At 47.6% G+C, this 5,147-nt stretch overlaps 1 pseudogene; it reads right to left on the reverse strand.

Moving 5' to 3' along the window:
- Positions 1-4,279: 4,279 nt before the first annotated feature.
- Positions 4,280-5,147, reverse strand: part of LOC124590331 — a 2,970-nt pseudogene continuing 2,102 nt past the window's right edge.

A 5,147-nucleotide genomic window follows, 5' to 3' on the forward strand; every position in this document is an offset into this window, starting at 1 on the left:
ATTCCTCATGGACCATCCACCTACACAGCATTCTGGCAGCTAAGGGTGTACATATAGTTACATCGATATTACTCTCCCCATTGGGCCCACTGAAAGTAGTTAGCTGCGATCTCTCATTTATGACCAGAAGACCATGTTGAGAGATAAAGTCCTCCAACTTTCTGCCTGCCTCGTCTGTTGTTTGGCTGTGCCAGACTGGTGAGTTGGCATTTGTATCAGCTCCTATGACTATTGCTTTCCCACTCAGTTTGTCCAGGATGACCTCCAATTCTTGGAGGAACTGATCTATGGGTGAACCATATTGGCAGTAGAGGCTAACTACATAAATCTCGCCAAAATTCCCACTTACACTAGCAACAGCCATGTGCTTGTTGCAGAAATTTGTGAGCTGCATTGCTGTTAGTGTCTGCGACCTAGCTGCTATAGCTGCCTTTGTCGCTCCATCTTTGGCGCTATACATGAGCTGGTAATTTGGGGGATAGCCTACTACTTTGTTGTTTATACAGTAGGGTTCCTGTATCAACAGCACATCCACATTCTCCTCATTTACCCTCTGTGCCAGTTGATCAGGGACTACTTTTGCCCTTTGCCCATTTATTTGGAGAATCCTTATGACATTGTTCTGTGTGCCAGTCCCTTGTCTTCTTCCAGTTCGCAGAACTGAATCGTCCCTACTGGCCATAATCAGTTCTGTAGGTTATTATGGCCTTGACTCTGTTATATTCTGGGCAGGATTTCTCTGTTACGGCATGGTTGTGTGGCTTCTTAGCACGCTTGCAGTTTGCACAGTGTGCTTGCTGATCTTTCGTTGGGCAGTCCTTGTAGGTGTGTCCAGATGCTGCGCAGTGACCACAGGTGTTTTCTGCACTCGTGCACTTTGCAGCTGTGTGTCCATGTCCCTGGCATTTAAAACACCTGTTTATGTTGTTGTAGTTTCTCACTTTGTGTGAGGTACAACTTACGTAGACACGGCCCTGCTGTGTTAGCTTATTCCAGATCTCTGGTGTTGTCTCCAAAACCAAGTTTACATCTTCCCGTTCCTTTGGGCCAGTCTTGAACAGCACCTTGATGCCATCCATAACTTCTTCCTGAGACGTGTTGAGCCTGGAGAGGTTTCTTTCAAACAGCTCAGTTTTCAGCTCCTCTTCTGTTGTCTGTCTTGGGACGTCGAAAATGATTACTTTTGGATTTCTTTTCTTTGGATCTGATATAGCAATTCCGGACTGAGCTATGTCTCCACACTTCCTTATTTTTTCTGCATCCTGATCGTTTGGGACCTCAAGAACAATGCCTTTGTCTTTTACTGCCTTACATTTTGAGATCCTTACATCTTTTAGTGAAGTGGCGATTAGCGTCCTTACTGTTTCTTGAAGTTCTTTGTCCGTTTTCTGAGCTCCCTCTGCTGGTTTGATCATGAGAATTTTTGGTTGCTGGGTCTTCCTGGGCTCGTTTTTTGGTATGGATGGTTGTGCCGCTGCCTTGCTGGCATAGCTCTCGACTTTTACAGGAGATGTATTTAGAGTAGCCTTGACACATCTCAGCTCTGTTGTGAGCTCTAGAATATCCATTTCATATTTCTTCAGTATCTGCTCGTATACTGACAGTTTCCCTAGTATGAATTTCTTCTGGGCATTGTTTATCTTGTTGTTCTCGTTAAACAGAAACGCCTCCATCTCTTCTCTTATGTTTGTCATTGCTTGTAGGTCGGTACATGTCTTAGCTCCTTCCTTGTCACTTGGATTCATGGAATTTCGGCCCACTTCCTTTCCTATATCTACATTTTCTTTACTGGGCCCCATTTTGGGGCGGCTTTTCAGAGCTCTTCTCTTCCTTAGGGCTTAGACTTCCACCTGTGATGAGAACACTTCAGGGAACAGAAAACTTCTATGGCAAGTTTGCTCTAGGTGCCAGCCACTATCCTCTTCCACCTTCACACATTTACATGATATTTCTTATGTAACTAGAGTTCTATAACCTAAAATAAAAAAAAAGAAAGTAGAGTTACTAACCTAATAATAACATGAGAAGTATAGGGGCCCTATGTAACCTACGATGCTAAAAACCAAGGAGTCTATTTCCTATCGTCGACGTTCATGCAGAGCTGACAGCTACACAGTACATACGACTTAACTTCTCTGAAAGTATTTCCTAACCTAGCATGGACTAAACAATAAGACACACATATTGGGAGAGGGAGAAATACAAACTACAGACAAAATGATAACAACGAAGGTGCTGTCACAGCACACGATTTATCTTTTCAGTTCCATTTCCTAACCTAACACACATTTACACAATATTAAACACCTGCTCAGCCTGATCGGTTTCCTTCCATCGATGTTCATGCATGAGAGCTGTCACTGCACTCGATTTTTCTTTTCAGTTTACTATCCTAACCTAACACATAGTTACACAGTTTCATAATTACAGACACATGTTGCACACGATCTTTCTCATGTTGATAGTGTTTTACCCTAACAGACAGCAGAGGATGTAGGGACAGGCTATAATTATACCACCTGCAGGAAATGTGAGGGCAGACTATAACACGTCAACAGAAAGGCTGGTATCATTGGTGACTGCCGAGCGAGAGGGTCAGTTCTGCAATAAGAGCCCTACTCATTGAAGAAATGAGAAACGTGGAGGAACAGAGAGCACTTCACTAACTGCAGCTTTCGAGTTTCGGCGATGTGACTTCCGATTACGAAAGAAGAATGACAATAGCTGCTATACTATGGTCGGAGAACAAGGCATTTTACACTCCATCTGCCAGGAGATGAACCATATAGCACTCGCCTTGTCTTGAGTTTCCCCTAGAGACCGTCGCTAAGCCACTGCTAACAGATTTCTTCGCGCAGCGTGCCGCGCAGTACAGGTCGCCCGCGCGTGTGCGCAGGCCGTAAGGAAATACTGCTCCACTGCTATATTATGATAGAAGGACCACTATTTCTCTACGTCAACCGATAGAGGATGAAAAGGCGTACGGGAACACGTGTTTGATAGTTTCCTACAGGCAGGATTTGGCCGCAGAAATCTGCAGTTCCCGTCACCATTCGGTCGTTTCGGTATCTTTGCTTGCAATGGCAGTACTATTGAACTCACAAGGAAAAACGTGCTTCCCTCTACATCACTGGATAGCACGATACATGGAGAACACTATCACATGCGCACAATCCTGCTACCGAAAGCCGTCACGTGGATGCAAGCGGATTACTACAGAAAACGCAGTGTGCGCGCGGTCCGACACGTGGCCGCTCCGATGTCGTCACTTACAGTGCCTATAGCTCCTAAACACACAAAAGAATGTACACTTCTCTGTTCATATTTGGATAGGGAAACACATGGGGAACAGCAGTGCATGCGTTCAAAACAGCTATCAGCTACCGTCAGGCGGATGCAAACGGATTACTGCATAGGCGCGGAAGAAAGACGACGCGTGTGCGCGCCCATAGGAAAAATCAATTTAATAGCTCTATTCTAAAAGGTACGCCACAAATTCTCTATGTCGTCAGATAGAGTACAAGAACGTCTATCAATCGGTGGTGTTGAACTTTTCCGAACACCCCCTCTTTGGATGATTATCGGCAACTTCCGGTCGCCACGTGGTTACCACGCGTTCTTCGGTTTGATTGCCTGTATCTTTTAAACTATCAATGGAAAACCCACTTGTTTACACACTGTCCGCTGGAGGAAGACCTGGAGAACACAGCCGTGTACTTGAAGGCTAGATAACGACTGAAGCTACGCGGATGGAAACGGATTTCTAAAAGCACGTGGTGCACGCGGAGATGCGCGCGAGACAAAGGGCAACACACGACCACCAAAACAGCACTTTCCAGGCACAGTGGGTCACTTTACTGTACATTTACAGATGAAATATATTTACTGCACCTGTCCAGTACCACTGAAGTGGCAAGAATTCACGAGTTTGTGGTAAGTCATGGCTTTACGAAAACATCGGTTTTTTTCGAAAAAAAGGACACAAATACCTTTTTGAGGACCCAGGAGATGCGCCAGCACGTCCCACGGTGTAGTCTGCGTCGGTGAAGCACTTCACATACACCACAAATTCCGTAACTAAGACGACACAACGCTAAATCTCCAATTTCGAATACGTCACCATAACACAAAAACGGTTCGACCGAGGGCAAAGATTTTCCTACACAGGCTGTAATGTCACAACACGAAACTCTGTGCCAAAATTCACAATAATCGCACTCGATTTACCCACCCAAAATGCCGAAAGAACGGGAGCGCACGCGACGCTCGACCGCGCGCGACGATATGGACAGTAGATAGGGACAGCGGGAATCTCGTTAATCCATTCATGCGCGTCACTAATTAGATGACGAGGCATTTGGCTACCTTAAGAGAGTCATAGTTACTCCCGCCGTTTACCCGCGCTTGCTTGAATTTCTTCACGTTGACATTCAGAGCACTGGGCAGAAATCACATTGCGTCAACACCCGCTAGGGCCATCGCAATGCTTTGTTTTAATTAGACAGTCGGATTCCCCCAGTCCGTGCCAGTTCTGAGTTGATCGTTGAATGGCGGCCGAAGAGAATCCGCGCACCCGCGCGCCCCCGGAGGAGCACGCTAAGGCGGACGCGGCCTCGCAGCAAGGAAGATCCGTGGGAGGCCAAGGCACGGGACCGAGCTCGGATCCTGCACGCAGGTTGAAGCACCGGGGCGCGAACGCCGCGCAGGCGCGCGCATCCTGCACCGCCGGCCAGCACGAGGCCAACCAACGGCGAGAGCAGACCACGCCCGCGCTAAACGCCCGCACTTACCGGCACCCCTACGGCACTCACCTCGCCCAGGCCCGGCACGTTAGCGCTGACCCACTTCCCGACCAAGCCCGACACGCCCCGATCCTCAGAGCCAATCCTTATCCCGAAGTTACGGATCCAATTTGCCGACTTCCCTTACCTACATTATTCTATCGACTAGAGGCTCTTCACCTTGGAGACCTGCTGCGGATATGGGTACGAACCGGCGCGACACCTCCACGTGGCCCTCTCCCGGATTTTCAAGGTCCGAGGGGAAGATCGGGACACCGCCGCAACTGCGGTGCTCTTCGCGTTCCAAACCCTATCTCCCTGCTAGAGGATTCCAGGGAACTCGAACGCTCATGCAGAAAAGAAAAC

The sequence above is a fragment of the Schistocerca americana genome, unplaced genomic scaffold, assembly GCF_021461395.2.
Source record: "Schistocerca americana isolate TAMUIC-IGC-003095 unplaced genomic scaffold, iqSchAmer2.1 HiC_scaffold_757, whole genome shotgun sequence".
Classification (NCBI taxonomy): domain Eukaryota; kingdom Metazoa; phylum Arthropoda; class Insecta; order Orthoptera; family Acrididae; genus Schistocerca; species Schistocerca americana.